The 21,807-nt window shown below is 50.5% G+C and overlaps 1 protein-coding gene across 1 annotated transcript in view; it reads right to left on the bottom strand.

The window, feature by feature from the left end:
* The window catches only part of pde4ba (phosphodiesterase 4B, cAMP-specific a), a gene marked incomplete at both ends in the record, with an annotated part of 143,688 nt that overhangs the window by 52,576 nt on the left and 69,305 nt on the right, over positions 1–21,807 (bottom strand). The window lies entirely within an intron of this gene.

Below are 21,807 nucleotides of genomic sequence, written 5' to 3'. Positions count from 1 at the left end.
CTCCTCAGCACGCTCCACACGTCACAGAAACATCACCGTACACACACACACACAGACAAGCGCGTGTCTATCGGTCATACAACATGCATGTATTGTATAAAAGTCATCAAAAGCATCAGTCGTCAGGCGCAGAACGGTGTCCGGTGGGAACACGCGACTCTTCAGACTCACTCTAGCTCTCGCTCTCTCTCCCTCTCTCTCTCATTCACACACACACACACACACACACACACACACACACACACACACACACACACACACACACACACACACACACACACAAACACACAAACACACAGCCTCTCCCTCTTACACACACATTCCCTCTCTCTCTCTCCCGTACTCCTGTCCCAGTCAACGCTTCCTCCCCCTGGTGTGTGTGTGTGTGTGTGTGTGTGTGTGTGTGTGTGTGTATGGAGCTCCGTTCCCTAGCCAAGCTGAGGCAGGACACACACAAGACCAGGAGCGGAGTCCCTGGAATGGAACACACTTCTCTGGCTACCGTCACCACCGCAGGGAGAGAGGGTGGAATGGATTGGTGGTACACGTACACGCACGCACGCATGCACGCACGCACGCACGCACGCACGCACACACACACAGAGGTCTACTCTACTGATTATCGACTGGGAAGCTGTGCTCAAACGTTTGCCAGAGTAGGCCTTCATCTTGAGGCATCTACATGTACCCCGAGTCTTAACCCACACACACGAGCACATTATCACAATCCACACGCTACCAGCGCACGCGACACACACGGTATTGCACTCCACACACACTCGGCACACACACAGTGTGTGTCAGTGTGCAAAAAACAAAAACAAAAACAAATAAAATAAGTAGGGTTTGCGTTGCTTTCACACCGGGTCGCCTTAACCGCCTCTCGCCTGTTTCTCTGTGGCAGAGAGAGCAGCTGGCGCTCAGCAGGGCGCTTTGCCCGGCGTGCTGGAGGGGGACGCACGGATGGAGGCACTGGCCATGTTTCCATCCACTTGTCAATCGAATTATGTGAGGATCGCAAAAAATATGAATGCGAATAAAGCCGGTGAACGTGCGTTTCCATCTAAGAGCTTAAAATCGGATAAAGCATTTATCACAAAAGCCTTTTATCGAACAAGAGAAAATCCAACGAGATCGACAGTACAAACCTTTCGTCGATTTTCATGACTTTTAATCGAATTTTACTGTTTCCATAAGGCATTTTTAATTCGATATAACTTAATTAGCATAAAACGTGTGGATGGAAACATGGCTACTGCCGGCGGGGCCCTGGAGCCAGGGGGGGAGGGTTATTTATAAACACTCCCCTCCGTGCTTTAGGCTGCTGTTGGTTCCGTTAGCTCCGTTCCGTTGTGAAGACGAGAGCGTCGTTGTCGGGGACAGCTGAGCTCCGGTCAGGGCTTTGAGCCAGAGTTGGTTAACAATGAGTGTGAGGGGAGGAGTGGGAAGGGGGGGTACTTCCACCGTGGCGCCCGGCATTGCTGACCTCTGACCTGAATGTGTGATGGGAAGCCGGGGAACGAGGGGTGCAGTGTGTGTGTGTGATGTGAGATGCACTCACATCCGGCCGGTGGGTTTACCCCTGCCACCTGTCATTAGTCACGCTGACCGGTCAGCCTGGCAACCGCAGCGCTGAGGTCAGGGGTCACTGAACAGCCCAAAACAGTTCCGGCTACCGCACCGCCGGTTCCGCCCAATAACAGAGGGCCTGGGGGTCACATGACCCGCTCCCCATCTCCATGGCTTAAGGCATGGGGGCGTGGCCGAGCCAGCCTAATGCCGATGTCATTCTAAGAATCCATTATATTCCAGTAGGATGGATTCAAATGACAGAGAATAATGGGAGTGTAATGGAGTGTGATGGGGATAAACTAGTCAGAATGACACAGAATGATGCACAATAGTGACCCTCCGTGAGAGCTGGGCAGCTACGGTATGGAGGGAGGAGAGGAGGGAGAGGGGAAGGGAAGGGAGGAGAGGAGGGATGAGGAACGGGGAGAGGGGGAGGGAGGAGAGGAGGAAGGAGGAACGGGGAGAGGGGGAGGGAGGAGAGGAGGAACGGGGAGAGGGGGAGGGAGGAGAGGAGGGAGGAGGAACAGGGAGAGGGGGAGGGAGGAGTGGAGGGAGGAGGCTGATAGTGAATCACTCACTCACTCCTCTCCGTGGTGCATAAGGACATACTACTCATTTCAGTTCTGAGAAGATACAGCTCATGGTGAGAAATCATTTAGATGGACGGAAGTGAGAGAGAGAGAGAGAGAGAGAGAGATAGAGAGATAGAGAGAGAGAGTGTGTAACTAAGAGGAAGAAAGTAAAAGAAATATAGAACCGTACACACTATTCTCTACTTTGGACTCCAAATGTTATCATTATTACTAAAATGTGTTTATTGTATACAGTTTAATTGCATTTTATACTGTTAAATTGCATCAAGTTTGGCTTTGGCAATAGTTCAAGTCATGTCGATAAAGCATTGAAATAAAACATATTTAACATTGGGAGAGGGAGAAGGAGAGAGAGAGAGAGACGGGAGAGGAGTAGGAAATGGAGGAAGTGGAGGCCATGGGGCATGACCCAATAGCACAATAGCCACGGTTGAGTGACCTTCCTGTGTAATGACCCCCCTCTAATGACCCCCCTCTGTGCTCAACGCAGCTGATGACGTCATCCGCCAGATCTCTGTCTGTCACAGGTGCACTCAGCAGCACTCCCCCACTGCTGGGAGGAGAGAGAGAGAGGGGGGGAGAGAGAGAGAGAGAGGGGGGGGGGGAGGGTGGAGAGAGAGAGGAGGGGGGGGGGGGAGAGAGAGAGAGGGGGGGGGGAGAGAGAGGAGGGGGGGAGAGAGAGAGAGGGGGGGGGGGGAGAGAGAGGGGGGGGTGAGAGATAGAGAGATAGAGAGGTGGGGGCGAGGGGACCATTCAGAGTTTCCGCTCCATGTCCATGGGTTGGGTTGGGTGTGGGCTGGGCTGGGCTGGGCTGGGTTGGGTTGGGTTGGGTGTGGGCTGGGCTGGGCTGGGCTGGGCTGGGCTGGGCTGGGCTGGGCTGGGTTGGGTTGGGTTGGGTGTGGGCTGGGTGTGGGCTGGGCTGGGCTGGGTTGGGTGTGGGCTGGGTTGGGTGTGGGCTGGGTTGGGTTGGGTGTGGGCTGGGTGTGGGCTGGGCTGGGCTGGGCTGGGTTGGGTGTGGGCTGGGTGTGGGCTGGGAAAGCATGAGACAAGCTGTCCTGAGTCTGACCTTCAATTGAGCTGCACTTCCTGTTAGCCAGTCTTATCTCATGTGTCATATGAGTGCCCTATCTTTGTGCCAGCGGCCATCAGACTTCAGAACAGTGCCTGAGTGTTCCCGAGTGTTGCGGATATGTGCATCTATGTGTGCATGGATGCATGCATGTGTGTCATTATACATATATAGACTGTGTGTATATATATTCTATATTATATGCATACTGTGTGTGTTTGCATATATATAGAGCAAACAATACATGTTTTGACAGCTTAAATACATGAGCTCTAGCGAGCTGAACCAATGCTATGACAGCTGACAGTCAGCTGGTGGGTTGCGTCATACGGGGTGTGACTGATTAGCCTCTGTCGATTCGTGCCTCGTCTGAAGTTACGTCAGAGACTTCATTTATTATACTAACTATAGTCGTATCTTATGCTGTATTGTTAGATGTTGGCAATCAAATCACATTTGAATTGATTTGCCATTAAATGGGAGCACCCTTGAAAGGCTTTGTGGGATATCTAAATTTAGGGAAATCCGTAAAATTTGAGAGGAGGCCAAAACAACCGCATCGAACCATGCTGTCTTCACCAGCGCAATAATATCCAGAGTTGAGTCGCAGTAGCCAACTCGGAGCACAGGGGGGCGCCAGATGACACGTCAGAGAGAACCGAGGTGATGTCTGACCGTCGCCACTAGATGGCGCTCCACTAACACAGCACAGTGGCTCTCCCCCTCCTCACACGCGCAAGCAGAAACTGGAGCGCTCTCGCTCCGTCACACATTTCTATGCCGTGCGACATATGACGCCCCAGATCCAAGCACCGAATGTGTGCAGCAAGGATAGGACCAGAGTCTCAAAATACACAGCACACCGCATCGGAACAAAACCACATTCGCTTTAAGCGCTCTCCGGTGAGCAAAGAGAAACGAGTGGTATTGAATGGCTTCAGCATGTGAGCTGAGCTCCGCCAAGACTAAGTGACCGGTCTCCGCGGGCCTGTTAAGTGACCGGTCTCTCTCCCCGGGCCTGTTAAGTGACCGGTCTCTCTCCCCGGGCCTGTTAAGTGACCGGTCTCTCTCCCCGGGCCTGTTAAGTGAGCGGTCTCCCTGGGCCTGTTAAGTGAGCGGTCTCCCTGGGCCTGTTAAGTGACCGGTCTCTCTCCGCGGGCCTGTTAAGTGACCGGTCTCTCTCCCCGGGCCTGTTAAGTGACCGGTCTCTCTCCGCGGGCCTGTTAAGTGACCGGTCTCTCTCCCCGGGCCTGTTAAGTGACCGGTCTCTCTCCCCGGGCCTGTTAAGTGACCGGTCTCCCTGGGCCTGTTAAGTGACCGGTCTCTCTCCGCGGGCCTGTTAATTGACCGGTCTCCACGGGCCTGTTAAATGACCGGTCTCCCCGGGCCTGTTGAGTGACCGGTCTCTCTCCACGGGCCTGTTAAGTGACCGGTCTCTCTCCACGGGCCTGTTAAGTGACCGGTCTCCCCGGGCCTGTTAATTGACCGGTCTCCACGGGCCTGTTAAATGACCGGTCTCCCCGGGTCTGTTGAGTGACCGGTCTCTCTCCCCGGGCCTGTTAAGTGACCGGTCTCCCCAGGCCTGTTAAATGACCGGTCTCCCCGGGCCTGTTGAGTGACCGGTCTCTCTCCGCGGGCCTGTTGAGTGACCGGTCTCTCTCCGCGGGCCTGTTGAGTGACCGGTCTCTCTCCACGGGCCTGTTAAGTGACCGGTCTCTCTCCGCGGGCCTGTTGAGTGACCGGTCTCCCCGGGCCTGTTAAATGACCGGTCTCCCCGGGCCTGTTGAGTGACCGGTCTCTCTCCGCGGGCCTGTTGAGTGACCGGTCTCTCTCCGCGGGCCTGTTGAGTGACCGGTCTCTCTCCGCGGGCCTGTTGAGTGACCGGTCTCCCCGGGCCTGTTAAATGTCAGCCAGAGCCTTTGAGAGGCTGAATGCTCTGACATGCATCAGGGGATTTCAGGAGTAAAGCTCTTCAGCGTGTGACCTCTTATGATATAGCCTACACATCACTGGTGACGTGAGCACATGCGCACACGCGCGCACACACGCGCACACACACACGCACTCACACACACACACAGAACACACGCAGACAAATCAGACCATCTTTTCGGATCACACAGTGTGAGTCAGCCCTGGAGATCTCCTGAAAAATAGATTGAAAAGCGAGAGGTAGAGGGTTATTTAGGGAAGAGACAGAGTGAAGGGTGTGTGTGTGTGTGTGTGTGTATGTGTGTGTGTGTGTGTGTGTGTGTGTGTGAATAAAAATAAAAACACAGAGATGAGTCATACTCTAGGGGGGGTTGGCTGGTTGATTGGAGAGAGGGCCTGCAGTGCTGCAGGGCTACAAGCTGGTCTCTCTGACTGGAGAGGCTAGAGCTGGTCTCACTGACTGGAGCGGTTAGAGCTGGTCTCTCTGACTGGAGCGGTTAGAGCTGGTCTCTCTGGAGTGGTTAGAACTGGTCTCTCTGACTGGAGAGGCTAGAGCTGGTCTCTCTGACTGGAGAGGTTAGAGCTGGTTTCTCTGACTGTAGAGGTTAGAGCTGGTCTCTCTGAGCTGGTCTCTCTGACTGGAAAGGTTAGATCTGCTCTCTCTGAGCTGGTCTCTCTGACTGAGCGGTTAGAGCTGGTCTCTCTGGAGCGCTTAGCGCTGGTCTCTCTGACTGGAGAGGCTAGAGCTGGTCTCTCTGACTGGAGAGGCTAGAGCTGGTCCTTCTGAGCGGTTAGTGCTGGTCTCTCTGAGCACACTGCCTCACGCACACCTCAATATTTCACACTGCGCCAACGAAGTAGCGAGAGGTGAAAGAAAGACATAGTGAAGGGGTTAGAGAGAGACAGAGAGAGGTAGTGAAGGGGTGAGGTAGAGAGAGAGAGAGAGGTAGTGAAGGGGTGAGGTAGAGAGAGAGAGAGAGAGAGAGAGAGAGAGGTAGTGAAGGGGTGAGGTAGAGAGAGAGAGGTAGTGAAGGGGTGAGGTAGAGAGGGAGAGAGAGAGAGGTAGTGAAGGGGTGAGAGAGAGAGAGAGAGAGAGAGAGAGAGAGAGAGAGAGAGGTAGTGAAGGGGTGAGGTATAGAGAGAGAGAGGTAGAGAAGGGGTGAGGTATAGGGAGAGAGAGAGAGAGGTAGTGAAGGGGTGAGGTAGAGAGAAAGAGAGAGAGAGAGACAGAGAGAGGTAGTGAAGGGGTGAGGTAGGGCGAGAGAGAGAGAGACAAAGGTAGACAGAGGCCGAGGGAGAGAAATGGAAGAGAGACAGACAGAGACAGAGAGAGAGAGACAGAGGTAGAAAAAGAGACCGAGAAAGGAGAGAGAGAAAAATGGGAGAGAGAGAGAGGGAGGGAGGGGGACAGAGGAATGGAGGCCAGGGTCAGGTTGTGAAGGAGGCTGTACTGAGCACACAGATCCCTGCATTATCTCTATCCTCCTCATGCTTAGCCGGGGGCTGCTAATTGGTGAGTGGCCTGGCTGGGCTGGCTGGGTCAAGGTGACACTCAGCCCAGCGCCAGAGCCACCGGTCAGGCTCGCCTCCCCAGCCAGATCCACCGGTCAGGCTCGCTTCCCCAGGCAGAGCCACCGGTCAGGCTCGCTTCCGCAGGCAGAGCCACCGGTCAGGCTCGCCTCCCCAGGCAGATCCACCGGTCAGGCTCGCCTCCCCAGGCAGATCCACCGGTCAGGCTCGCCTCCCCAGGCAGAGCTACCGGTCAGGCTCGCCTCCCCAGGCAGATCCACCGGTCAGGCTCGCCTCCCCAGGCAGAGCTACCGGTCAGGCTCGCCTCCTCAAGCCTAATTTATACTTCGTGAGCCGTGAGCCACATTTTTGGCTCATTGACAGCATTTGGAACATCTCGCAGGCTGTGAGCCGATTGGCTCGTACCACCTCAAATTTGTAGCGGCTCACACCGCGTCATTATATGTTGCACATATTTGATTGGTTGACAGGCCTGGAGAGACGAAGCGTTCTGTGTTGCTAGGAGATGAGAAACATTTTCTTGTTTGGTAACAACATAGCATGATTGTGTTACATATGGACACAGCAGGGCAGGAGATGAGAAACATTTTCTTGTTTGGTAACAACATAGCATGATTGTGTTACATATGTACACAGCAGGGCAGGAGATGAGAAACATTTTCTTGTTTGGTAACAACATAGCATGATTGTGTTATATATGGACACAGCAGGGCACGGCGATTATTTTAAAAGCAGGGAATCTGCACCGGACATGGACAACAGGGATAGAAATGTAGGGTATTTGTTGGTGACTGTTGGCATTGGTTGGATCTTCCCCACCCCCCAGCACATCAAGTTTATTTGAATATAAATAGCATTGGGAAAGGCGGAGCACAGTCAAGTTCCTAGTTCCTACTGTAGCCATCTAGCCACGGTCAAGCTGCAGGCTAAATGCATGACTTCTGAGCCAGTCCCGTTAAACTATGGCAACAGAACGGCCCTGATTAACCTGATTAAATCAAGAGCGGACAGCGCAACAGGTGTAATTGATTACATTGATTAATATTCCCTTCTGTTTATTGTGTCACAGCATTCTGATAGACATTTTCTACCTGACAGGATGCGCTATCTATGAATTAAGCACAATATAATGGGTGGTAGGTCATCATGAGGAGGTAGGACAACTTTTCAGAACGCCTTTAGAGAGCATGGCACTGTCCGACATCCAGAGGACTGAAGTTGGTCCTGACTAAATGATGAACCAAATGGCTACGCGGACGCGTCACCGTTGGTTCCTTTTATTCAACACAAGGATGGGACGTAATGCAGCCTGGGTGTGTGTGTGTGGGGGGGGGGCATTGAGGCTGCAAGAAAATGAAAGTTGGATGAGGGATGACAAGGAGACAGACAGAGAGAGGGAGAGAGAGAGAGGGAGAGAGAGATAGTTGCAGGTAAAATTGAGTCTGGCTCAAATTATTTGAATCTGTCATAGAACCAATTATCGTCTATGGTAGTGAGGTGTGGGACAGACAACCCTAACCCTAACCCTAACCCTAACCCATTCTAAATTACAGAATGCATTTTGAGTTCTACAAAAGCATCTTTCAGGTGAACAGAAAACCCACGAACACCTGCAGAGCTGAGGTAGACCAATTCCCATCATACATCAAAATTCTAAAGAGCGCAATCAAATATTGGCTTCATCTAAAAACAGTGACCCCCGCTCCTATTACTACAGTACAAAGCTCTGCAATGCCAAGAGCTATTACTAACCCTGTTCTGCCTCAGGACCAGTTTGAGACGAAATCAATTAGTCAACAAAATAACAACAAACCAGAAACAAAGGTACATAACCAATTGGAACACAAACAAAAGCACAAAGCAAAGTGCAACGCTATCTGGCCCTAAAAAGACAGAACACTGGAAGATTACCTGAACACAGTGACTGAGACTAAACACAGACATACCTTGACAAAGTACAGACTCAGTGAACACAGCCTGGCCATCGAAACAGGCCGATACAAAAAAACATGGCTTCTCCAAGAGGAGAAGTTCTGCCAGCTATGCAAAGAAAACAAAGTTGAGACAGAGCTGCACTTCATCACCGAATGCACAAAACTCCAGCCAGCCCCAACAACATATCTCCCCAAATTCAAATACAAACATCCTGATTTTGACCACGAAAGCAACATCAATAAAATACCAATCCTGTTGGGGGAGCACAGAGAGAGCTGCAGTCTAGCTGCAGAACGTCTTTGACTGCCACACTTTGAGGGACAGTGAGGGACAGTGAGGGACAGTGAGGGGGGACAGTGAGGGGGGACCCCCCCCCCCCCCCCCAAACCGCTTGGGCGCACTCACACACACACGCACGCTGTTGTTATATTTCTGACTATTACTGTTGTATTGGTTATGCTATCTATTGTTTATATGTTGAGAATGTGATGCCCCCCCCCCCACACACACACACCTCCCCAGGAATATACGTCATATTATCACACACACACACATACATACACACACTATATGTACACACACACACACACACACACACACACGACACAAAAATAGTTTGTATCTTGAGCATGTGACCCCCCCCATCCCCCTAGTTTTAAAATGATATATTATGACTTAATTGTAATATACAATTGCACTGCCTTGTGCTGTGTGCTTTGGCAATCCTATATTTTGTATGGTCATGCCAATAAAGCCTCATTGAATTGAATTGAGAGACAGAGAGATGGTTACGGTGATTATGCAACAACCATGGAGTGGTTCAGTGTAAGTACAGTATGAGTGTGTGTGTGTGTGTGTGTGCGTGCATGCGCGGGCGCGCATGTGTGTGTGATCCCGGGGCCCGTTGCGCAGCGCTGCATTGTGGGTAGCGGGGGATCGCGCACACCACTTAGGAGTTCTCTCACGAACCCGGCAGACTGGCGGGGGTCAGAGCGCCGGCGAGCCGACCCGACAGCTATTGTTGTGCTTCTATAGCTCGGGTGGCTCGTCTGTTTTTTTGTCGTGCTGTCTGTTCGTCGGCCTTCCCCTGGCTCCCTGAGCCGCGCCACGTCGCGCCCGAGTCTCACGGCGACGCGCGTGTGTGCTGTTGCCGGCGGTAACGCTCCTCGCCTCAGGGGCGCTTCGGGTGAGCCGGCTGCCGCGCGCGGTTGCCGGGGCGACGTCATCTTTCCACCGGCGCGCGTCACGGACGACGCGGCGGCGTCTAAGCGTGCGGAGCACCGCGCGTCGCCGGCTGACGCTCGAGGGGTTTTGGGTGACTTTCGCACGCCTACGGAGAGGCTCCTCAGACGGTTCGCCTTTTCCACAAGCTCTTTGGCGTACTCCATACATCAGTCAAATATCTGGGTTTCAGCCAGTCAGCTTGACAGATGGGAGGAGAGGAAGGGGGGAGGAGAGGAGGGGAGGAGGGATGGAGGGAGGGCAGAGGAGAGAGGCGGACGGAGAGGAGAAAATGAAAAGGTGATTACGAGCCCTTATCTCACAACTGCCGGCTCTGTTTTCTGCAGATAGACACCCATTTATTCATCTCTCTCTCTCTCTCTCTCTCTCGTACATTCTCTCTCTCTCTCTCTCTCTCTCTCTCTCTCTCTCACACATTCTCTCTCTCTCATTCTCTCTCTCTCTCTCTCTCATTCTCTCTCTCTCTCTCTGATTCAAAGACTGTGCCAACCCCTCTGCCAGGCTCACTGTTCAGGTCATACTGAGAGATCAAACGTGCAACCCTCACACTGGTAGGTATGGAGGTCACACACACACTCACACACACACTGTATACACACACACACACACACACACACACACACACACACACACACACACACACACACACACACACACACACACACACACACACACACACACACACTCAGTGTCAGAGGCTATGGTAAAGAGGAACTCTTGAAGCTGAATCAACATTGACAGACCACATACTAACACATACAAATCAGGCGACCCCGGGGGTTTTCTGACCAACCACGACGGCCGCATACAATCATGTCCAATAGCTGGACACGACGTAACAGGAGCCATCGTGGACAGTGGACACCGAGGAGTCGGTTCTGTGAAACTTGTTTTGAGCGTGCAGGACTGCGTGACCACATTTCCCCCCTGGCTAGTCTCAGGTGACATCTAGTCTGAGGTGTTTCTGCCAACTGAGAGCAGCACACATAGAGTGTTTCCAGCATGAAACGACAACATACTAGTCCCTGTGAACCCTGGACTTGCCCTCCGGCTTTCTGTGAGAATGCTTCAGTGTTTCGTTGGAATACATGGTTATACAAGCGCCCGCCACCTATCTGAGCCATGTCTTGTTTTCGTTACATTCTAAAGAAAAGCGTCATGGAATAATTCCACCGGCAGGGCTCCAGGACATCTCTTAACTGCATCTTCAGCTTTGTTGTTAGCTGGTATCTCCAAGCACGCCGCTGTTCAACCAGGGGCCGAGCTTCGGATCAGAACCCGGAGCTTCTAGCCGTAACCCATAACACAGTTCCTCCAATACAGAGAAACGATACCGATACCGGGTCAATGAGTAGTATTACTTCTCCCTCTATGGGCGTACGAGCGGTGGTGCGGAATGACACAGATGGTGCGTTGAGATCCCGCGGGTCAGGTGACTGCTCCCAAGTTCCCCCATCTGTAGGTCAAATGTCAGGCGGGTTTGGGCCTCTGCTGTGAGTTCTGCATTGCGAAGCTAAACTAAACCGCTGTGTCGGTGTTGTAATCCACATGCGCTGAGGTAACGTCACGGCTAGGCCGGAGTGAGAGAGACCTGCAGCCTTGGCTGAGGTAACGTCACGGCTAGGCCGGAGTGAGAGAGACCTGCAGCCTTGGCTGAGGTAACGTCACGGCTAGGCCGGTGTGAGAGAGACCTGCAGCCTTGGCTGAGGTAACGTCACGGCTAGGCCGGTGTGAGAGAGACCTGCAGCCTTGGCTGAGGTAACGTCACGGCTAGGCCGGTGTGAGAGAGACCTGCAGCCTTGGCTGAGGTAACGTCACGGCTAGGCCGGAGTGAGAGAGACCTGCAGCCTTGGCTGAGGTAACGTCACGGCTAGGCCGGAGTGAGAGAGACCTGCAGCCTTGGCTGAGGTAACGTCACGGCTAGGCCGGTGTGAGAGAGACCTGCAGCCTTGGCGGAGAACTCCTGCTCATCAGCGACTAAACGCTACAGACAGAGGCTTTGTTTGGGGGGGGGGGAGTGGAACTGACTACCCAGGGCCCCAGTATGGAGAGGGCCCTTGAAAATCCAGGAATTTGTTTGACAGGGCTGCCAAGTCACACATTGAGGGGGGGTGGGGGGGGGTGGTCAGTTCGGGGGAGGAAGTCATTGTGTGACGTGTGAGTCTATAACAGACCATAACTACTGTATGTGAGTCTATGACAGACCATAACTACTGTATGTGAGTCTATAACAGACCATAACTACTGTATGTGAGTCTATAACAGACCATAACTACTGTATGTGAAGGGCCCCTTGGCATGAACGCTGCTGTGGGTTGGTACAGTAGGAAAGTGAGAGGGGAGGAGAGTATGGCAACATCTGTTAGTTCCAAAATATGGTTTTATGCACACCAACAGAGGCAAGCAAACACACACAAACACACACACACACACACACACAGCAAAATGACAAATTATGGCTTATCTACTTGCAGATGGACTCTGTAATTAAAACCTAAAATCAGGATGTAATACAGACATGACACACACACGCACACGCACACGCACACAGTGTATTGTGTGCTAAGCAGGGCTGCATGCCACAGCAGGGAGAGCTGTAGCTATGAGCTGCACCTCCTGTTCACAGACACTCTCCAAACAGCTCCCAGATGGAGAATGACTCCAAGTTCATGCTAACATGCGTGCACACACACACGCACACACACACACACACACACACACACACACACACACACACACACACACACACACACACACACACACACACACACACACACACACACACCAAACACAGTACATGAGTACATGCAAACTTAACACAGAGAGCTGTCACAGCACAGTATGGTCAACTATCCCTTTCTCTGCCCTGTTCAAGAATGAGGGAGAGAGGGAGAGAGAGAGAGAGATGGGGAGAGAGAGAGAGTGAGGGAGATGGGGAGAGAGGGAGAGAGAGAGAGATGGGGAGAGAGAGAGAGAGTGAGGGAGATGGGGAGAGAGAGAGAGAGAGAGGGAGATGGAGAGAGAGAGAGAGAGGGAGATGGGGAGAGAGAGAGAGTGAGGGAGATGGGGAGAGAGAGAGAGAGTGAGGGAGATGGGGAGAGAGAGAGAGTGAGGGAGATGGGGAGAGAGAGAGAGTGAGGGAGATGGGGAGAGAGAGAGAGAGAGAGAGAGAGAGAGAGAGGGAGGGAGAGAGAGATGGGGGATGAGAGAGAGAGAGAGAGATGGGGAGAGAGGGAGTGAGAGAGAGAGAGGGCAAGAGAGATCAGAAGAGAGAGAGATGGCAAGAGAAATAGAGAGAGAGAAGGAGAGGGAGTGAGAGAGAGAGAGAGAGAGGAAGAGGGAGATGGGGAGAGAGAGAGGGAGTGAGAGAGAGGGAGGGAGGGAGAGTGTGAGAGAGAGAGAGAGAGAGAGGAAGAGGGAGATGGGGAGAGAGAGGGAGGGAGGGAGAGAGTGAGAGAGAGAGTGAGAGAGAGGGAGAAAGGGAGAGAATGAGAGAGAGAGAGGGAGCACATGAGAGTTAGAGGGAGGGAGGGAGAGGAAGAGGAAGGGGGTTTCCATGACAACCAGGTTTTTTTGCGATGGCGAGCCCCCTGTTGAGCACAGTCTCATTGGAGGGAGCACCAGGCAGCCTCCCATGACACACCTCACCGTCGTCCAGCGAGGCACCCGCCCTGACAAACACACTCTGCGCAACGAAACCCACGGGTACGTGATTACAGCGCTTCGTTGCCCACTGTACCTGTATTATGTACGTGTGACAAATAAACCACCTTGAAAATTAAAACCACCTTAACGTGTCTGCATCTGGACTAATTCAACAGTGTACAATGTCACCGATGTTCACAAATGTCATCATGGCCTCAATTAACCTTAACGATCACATTAACATCCAAACTATTCCCATCACTACCCCTACAATGGGATATCAATATGTCCATCACAGGTACAGTATACAGTAACAGCTGGAGCGCCATTGCATGCTGTCAGAGGTACAGTATAATGTCTGGAGAGCCATTAGGAGCTATCAGAGGTACAGAATAATCACTGGAGAGCCATTAGGTGCTATATGGGATCCAGCAGTGACGCTGCTCGGTCTCCTAGGCAGACAGTAGACAGAAGAAGTGACTTTGCTTCAGCTAGCAGTGCGACAGTGAGATGCCGGCCTGGGGGCCCCTGGAGGCTCCTGGCTCCAGACTGTCTAATTGGCCGGGTGGTAAGCGCTGTGACCGGCCCGGCTGAGTGTCTGAGGGAGAATGAGGCCAGCCGAGCATGGCTAACCCAGATACAGCCACTCTTCACACGGCTTTAATCCAAGGCTTACACCAGCACCGTCGTGACTAGAGCAGACATGACTGGTCTGTTTCGAACCAGGACAGAGAGCTAGTGCTAGCTAGAGCTAGCTTCTTCTTCTTCTTCTAGTGTGGTTCCAGCGCCACCCCGGGTTCGACTGGTGGGGTTAATGATGTACTGTATGTATGTAGATGTGCTGAACACCCTGGAGGCAGGGTCATCCTATCGACTGCCCAGCGATAGTTTCAGTTAATGCATCCAACACTTTGCATATGTACAGTGTTGATGGAAATAAAGAGATCTGCAACATGAGGTGTGTATTGTATGAGGTATTGACGAGGATATTGGCGAGCAAACACGCGAGCAAACACACACACTCACACACACAAATATCTGTCACGGACTGCGCCATTATGACAGCCAATCAGAACACTATTATCACTCGTTCCACCCAGGGGTGTATGCCTCTAACAGGCATGCAAATCCTTGCTGTGTGTGTGCGTGTGTAAGGTGTGATCTATGTGTGTGTGTGTGTGTGTGTGTGTGTGTGCATGCGTGCGTGTGTGTGCGTGCGTGTGTAAGGTGTGATCTGTGTGACGCACATCTTACAGCAAACACAGGCCCCTCGTTGCCATGGCTCTGAGGTCTTCAGACATATGGTCACTGCTGTTTATTTTGTCTCGCTCAAATAACTTGGACTGTTTCTATCTCTGCAGACTGTCACCGTGTAGCTTAGGTGACAGGAGGCCAGAACATCTAGACCAGGCATGGGCAACTTTGATTATAGAGAGAGCCACACATTTTTATCCTCACTACTCGAGGGCCAGATTGTAATCATGCACTTCCACCAGTAGGATATAGTAACCCCATCACTCAATTAGCCAATTATAGTTATTACATTAATGAAAAGAACAAAAGATATGCCGGTAATCAAAGTTTATTGTATGAACTTTTAAAATTTTCATTTATAAATGGATTTTGTAGGCTAATGCTTCTATTAATTTAATGAACTCTGCACATAAACAAAACATTCACACTCCTGAGTGATATAGCCTACCATTATTTCAGTGCAACGGTGTCTCAAAAATGATGTACAAATGTTAACACTGACACTAAGTGCAACAACTAATATTCATGTTCATAGTGCATTTTTACTCTACCATCTCATACCATGACGTGTTTCAAATAAGCATGCATTCATCTAAAAAGTTTACCATTTAACCAAATATGTACCATTTAACCTTCACCCACAGGTGAATCAGTATAAAGTTCTGTGTTAATGAACTTTCGGCCTCTCCTGCTACAATGGACTCAATGTCAATGTCAGTCCGACGAGACAGGGAGAAAGTTCTTAGCCATGCTATCGTCTCCAAAAGATAAGCGCACTATTGCGCACAAGGGGCCAGGCTGCGATTTACTTCCTGAAACATTTTGATCAGCGCCATCTTGCTGAATCGACCCCTTTTGACATGCGCAGTTGTGCTTTTCTCAGACCCCGCCGCGTTCACGAACAGTTTGCACCATGCAATTATTATTTGCATCATTTTTTTATTACTTAATGCTAATGCAGGGACATGCAATACAACGGGGAGAGCGTTGAACGCGCATTAAAAATTCATATTGACAGGGTCAACAAATCACGTGGTTAAAACATGAGAAAAGCACAACTGCGCATGCCTATGACGCGAGAAAACACAACTGCGCATGTCAAAGGGGTCGGTGGCGCTGTTCAAAAAGCTTCACTCTCAAGAATGAGGCGTCAACGTCAGGCACAGCGTTATGGGTGGGCCTGACGGTCCTAGGCCCACACACTTTTCGACAAGCCCACCCTAAACTTTTCCTTAAAAAAAATATATTTTTACATTTTCATTTTGTCATGAATGATTAAAAATCAGCCAATAATCGCATGATTTTGTGGTAAGATCGTTTTTTAAACACGATTTTATATGTTTATGCTTCTGTATAAGCAAGTTCATGAGACACGTACGTGGGGTTCAGCACCGGCGGGATGAATTACTTTTACCAGTAGACTAGGCTAGGCTAGCTGAAAAAAGAGAGACCGGCACTCATGGTAGGCTATATTAAATTGCCATTTTAATGGGCAGAAAGAGAGAACGTTTTGGCGTGGAGCCTTCGTCAGCAATGAGGTGTGTGAGAAACATGGACATATACATACAACAAGGCTCAAAAAAGGGCACCAGTCAATAACACAGTCGTAATTGCAGAATGCAGAGTGCAGAAGGACCCATGGGCGGGTACATCAGCCGAATTAAAGGAGCAGGCATGAAAACTTGTAGACTATTCTGCTCATACAGAAAAACCGAGACGTGAATACGCACAATGCAGATAAAGAAAGAAAAATAAAACATGAAAAATCATAATCTAGAGTAAATCTATAATAATACATAGAGAATGTATACACACAGGTTTTCAACACTAGTTTTATAGAAAACAACTCAGAACGAGTTCTTCATTCAAGCCTTTCGGGCTCTCAGTTTGCAGTACATGGGCTTCTTTCTGTAATAGTATTTTATGTCTATTTCCTCCTCTCTTAGGTGGAGGGACAACTTCAATACCTTGGAATTTGAGGGAGCAAACATCATGCCCTGCTAAAGTGTCTAGCCACCGGCAATTTGACATCCTTATTCCTTATGCAACTTTTGTGCTCAGATATCCTTATTCTTAGTTCTCGGGTAGTTTTACCAACATATGACAGACCGCAGGAGCACTTCAACAGATAGACAACATATTTTGTCCTGCATGAAATTCTGTCTTTAATAATGGTATGTTTACCCGTATGGGGATGACGAAAATAATTCCCTCAATCATTAAATTACATTGAGCACAATTAGCACAGGAGAAATTGCCACCTGGCAGAGTAGATAGTAGGAGTAGAAGTTAGTAGGAGGGGTAAAGCAATCTGCTGTGACCAGGATGTTCCTGAGGTAGAGTAGATAGAAAGTTAGTAGGAGGGGTATAGCAGTCTGCTGTGACCAGGATGTTCCTGAGGTAGAGTAGATAGAAAGTTAGTAGGAGGGGTATAGCAGTCTGCTGTGACCAGGATGTTCCTGAGGTAGAGTAGATAGAAAGTTAGTAGGAGGGGTATAGCAGTCTGCTGTGACCAGGATGTTCCTGAGGTAGAGTAGATAGAAAGTTAGTAGGAGGGGTATAGCAGTCTGCTGTGACCAGGATGTTCCTGAGGTAGAGTAGATAGAAAGTTAGTAGGAGGGGTATAGCAGTCTGCTGTGACCAGGATGTTCCTGAGGTAGAGTAGATAGAAAGTTAGTAGGAGGGGTATAGCAGTCTGCTGTGACCAGGATGTTCCTGAGGTAGAGTAGATAGAAAGTTAGTAGGAGGGGTATAGCAGTCTGCTGTGACCAGGATGTTCCTGAGGTTGTCGGACCTCCTGTTAGCAAAAATAGGGGGGTCTTGGAGAGAATCTCCTACAGAGGTGTCGCTCGATAAAATGTGCCAGTGTTTCTGAACGACTGATTTGATATCCTTAGAGATAGGAGAGAATGTGGTGGCACAGACTATTTTAGAGTCCTTTTTGGACGGGCCTGGTTTTGGAGTTAGTAGGCTCTGTATGTCCCTGTTTTCAACTTTCTCTAGGCAATTCTGGACAATCCTGTTGTCGTAGCCTCTGTCCCTAAAACGGCTACACATGTCAGACGCCTGTTCCTGGAACCTGTTCTCATCGCTGAAGATACTTTTTGTTCTTACATTACATGACATTACATAACAGTCATTTAGCAGACGCTTTTATCCAAAGCGACTAACAATAATTGCATTTAACGGAGGAAGAGCCAATGTACTTGCCAGAACTCACAAGTGCATCTTCTCTCTAAAACAAGTGACTAATCTAGTGCTGAAGGCAAAGTGCAAGAATAGCAATCTAAAGGACAGTGCAATATAATATAATACAATAAAATACAATAAGTGCTTAGGCGGGAGGATTGTTGTAGTACTTCTTGAAGAGATGAGTTTTGAGCAGTTGGCTATGAGGGAGGCCTTTTTTCAGGCCAGTGGTACACTTTCCTACTGAAATGTAGGAAAGTGTTCCTGTCACTCGCTTTTCTGTAAACGTTGGTGCTGAGGTGGTCAGATTTCTTAACACGAACATTCAGAAATGACAGAGAGTCTCTGCTATATTCTAATGAGAATAGAATGGAGGGCATTTTGGAGTTCAGTGAGTCACTGAAGGCTTTCAGTTCATCGGCGGTACCAGAAAAAATGAAAAAGATGTCGTCAATTTATCTAAACCAGCATTTGATTTGAGGAAGAAAACTGTTGTTCTGGTACACAAAACGGTTTTCATAATCACCCATAAACAGGTTGGCGTAATTGGGGGAACAGGCACTGCCCATGACCCTGACACTGCAGGTAGAATGCATTCTCGAATTTTAAATTGTTTTTATAAAGAACCAGCTTAATCAAATCGACTAACAGACCCATAGAGGGAGTCTCATCCTCCCTGGACTGTAGGGAGAGAGCGAGGGCCTCTACGCCCTCTTTGTGGGGGACATTAGTATAAAGGCTTATGACATCCATGGTGCATAGGAAGTCAGTAGGCTGGAGATCTTGGAGACAGGAAACTTTGTTAAGAATATCAGTGGTGTCTCTCAAATAGGAAGGGAGTTTGTACACCAGTTCTTTAATGTGGGAGTCTACGAATTGAGATATAGGTTCAGTAAGCGGCTGGATGCCAGCAACTATTGGGCGCCCTGGTACAGGTTCAATGCAAGACTTGTGAATCTTTGGAAGGGTATGAAAAATAGGACGTACAGGATGTTGCTGGGTCATGAAATCACAATAAATTTTGATCTCCTGGGAGAATTTGAGAGTCGGATCACAGCTGAAAGGTCTATAAAATTCGCTATTAGAGAGCTGTCGTCGAATTTTGTATCTAGAGTCTTCTTTAGACTGAACAACAACAGCGCCATCTTTATCTGCATTTCTTTTTTATCTGCAGTCTAGTGCTATTCTCTCGATGCATGATAAAACATTATGAGAAACCATGATGGCTGATTTGACCAGTTCATTTTAAGTTGGTAAAAAAAAATCTCACTCAAAAAAAGCGTCACTACGGTTAGCCTTTAGATAATAATAATCTAATAAATAATTAGAAATTATACTTTGACTTCTATCAGAGCTTATTCTTTGACAATTTCTTGTACTTCTACTGTAACTGTTCCTTGAGTATGGAGATTGTGTATTCCACTGCACTGGTTCACTTGTTCACAGAACTTAATCATCTTTGTAGTGGTTTGGGGAAATAGTACGGTGGTATTGCATATTTAAAGGGACCACAAGGATTTTGTACTGGTGGGTGGTGTCCGACCGATTGTGGTGAGCCGGTCTGGGCCTAAAATGCCTGGGCCGATTTTTTGTCCAAGTCCAGCCCTGTCTGTAAGCACTGTGGAAGAGCAGCATTTAACCACTAATCTTTGAAACTATATATAATATCACTTATTAGCCAGTGAGGTTCTGTAGTCAAAGTAGGTAAAGCGTTTTTTGAGGTAAAGCTAAATAAGGAAATGCAAATGTCTGCTTCTGTTGACATTAGTGGTGGAGAGGAGCAGGTGTTTATCAGAAGAGGAGGATGACAGGGGAGAACTCGCCTGACCCTCATAGCGCCGCGGATGAATGGAGGGATATGCCACCCTGGGGGTCCGCTGGTGTCCCGTGTCATGTGATGACATCAATAGTGACGTCGGGCCATTGTGTGTGTGTGTGTGTGTATGCGTGTGAGACTGTGAGTGAGTGTGTGTGTGTGTACTCCACTTTCTCCAGTCCCATTGTGTCAGGACACCCGCAGAGCCTCAAACCCCCCCCCCACCACCCCCCCCCCCCCCATCTCCAACGCTGGCTGTCCAGTCTGCAACCCGAGCGGCGCCGCCACACAATGCCCAGGCAGGCGGATGCCATTCAGCCTCCAGCCTTTATGTAACACTGTGGCCAGTCTGGAGGGCTGCGTGACTGAAACCTCTAACCACATAAGCTGCACATTACCAGGCCTGTCTCTCTCTCTCTGTCTCTCTCTTTCTCTCTCACACTCTCTTTCTCTCTCTTTCTCGCTCTCTCTTTCTTTCCCTCATTCTCTCCACTCCTCTCCCCTGCCCGCCATGGTTCCAGCTGCTGTATTATTGAAGAGGGGAGAGCGGGTGCCTTCTAATGGGGTTCCAAACTTAGCTCTGATCCCCAATTTCAACTCCCCACAAAGAGTGAGGGATAGAGAGAGAGAGAGAGAGAGAGAGAGAGAGAGAGAGAGAGAAGCTGCTCTTTTTCTAAAGACTTGAGTGATCCTCTCGGTAGGGCCTAGGGGTCACCGCTGGGTCGTCATAAGTCTCTCTATTCACTCGGTCGTGACTTGGCGCTGGGACGAACGATCTAACGAGTACATTACAGATCCAGCTTTGGTCCGCGCCCATCGGGGGTTGCGCTCCGACGAGCCAGACGGCGTCGGATAAGCGGCGACGCGGTTCCCGTTGCGGCTAGCGGCAGGCGGGGGCGCGACCGCAAGGGAAGCTGAACGCGCGACCTTAGCTCGGCGCGGTGGCGTACGGACGGACGGAGGCTGGGTCAGCGCGTCCCGTGGATCGGATTAGCCGTGTCTCCGTGACCACCTGCTGCCTCGCGCGCCCACTGTGCCGGAGACGCCGGCCGCCGGTAAATCGGGTTAGCGGCTGCAAATGAAACGGACAGCCGTGAGCGCATCAGGGAGAGAGAGCGCAGAGCGGCCATTTTGGGAGCGATTGGCGGGGGGGGGGGGGGGGTGATTAACTCTGTTAGGGCCCTGAGAAAAATCACCTGGCCTAAAAATAACAGATGAAAAACCTTTCTTGCAGATCATAGGCTGAGATAACCAAATAAAACAATCTAGCGGCCGCCCGTCGAGTCCAAACTCGCGCCGCCCGAATGACGTAAACGGGCCTCGCTCTGGAGAGCTAATCGATACGGGAGCTTTATCTTGAGTCACGAGCGCCGTGTCTTCACCACGCAACGCCACCGGGCTGCCCACCTGCGTCGCCGGTCCGGGGTTAACGACAGAGCGCCCGCCGCCCCCTGCGCTCCCCTCGGACTCGTTGGCGTGATGAAATGCCGGCGCTGTGCTGAAGGAGGTGTGTAATTAAAAGCCCATCTCTCCTCTCCCCTGTGGGCGACACGGATAGCCCTCCACAGATCAAGCAGGGTTGGCTATTAGCGTAGCGTAATCTATTTTAGTGGTTCTGAGGAGGTTCTGCTTCCAGAAACATCAGCGGCGGAAGCACCTCCTCTCTCACATCAGCGCTTCTTAACCTGGTCTATTGAATCATCACCCTCACCCCCACGTCCCATATGTATGTCAATTGATCGTCCACCCTCAACGCCTTTGCGTATTAATGATTGAGATGGATCTGTGTGTGTGTGTGTATGTGTCCTCGTGTGTGTTAGGGGGTCTGTTGTTTTTCTGCGAGCTCGCCACGTTCCTGACGAGGAGCGGGGGCGGGACGTGGCGAGCTCGCTCGCAGATGGCGCCTGTTGGCAGGGCTTCTGTCCGACTGCCGTTGACAAGACGCCGGCTGTCTGGCCCGACCTCTCCAGCAGGAGCTGCCCGACGCACGGTCGCACACTCATCCGGACGCACGGTCGCACACTCATCCA

Source organism: Borostomias antarcticus (genome assembly GCF_949987555.1).
Source record: "Borostomias antarcticus genome assembly, chromosome: 3".
Classification (NCBI taxonomy): Eukaryota; Metazoa; Chordata; class Actinopteri; order Stomiiformes; family Stomiidae; genus Borostomias; species Borostomias antarcticus.
The sequence above is the reverse complement of the archived record's forward strand: the minus strand, read 5'-3'. Positions and strand labels throughout refer to the sequence as shown.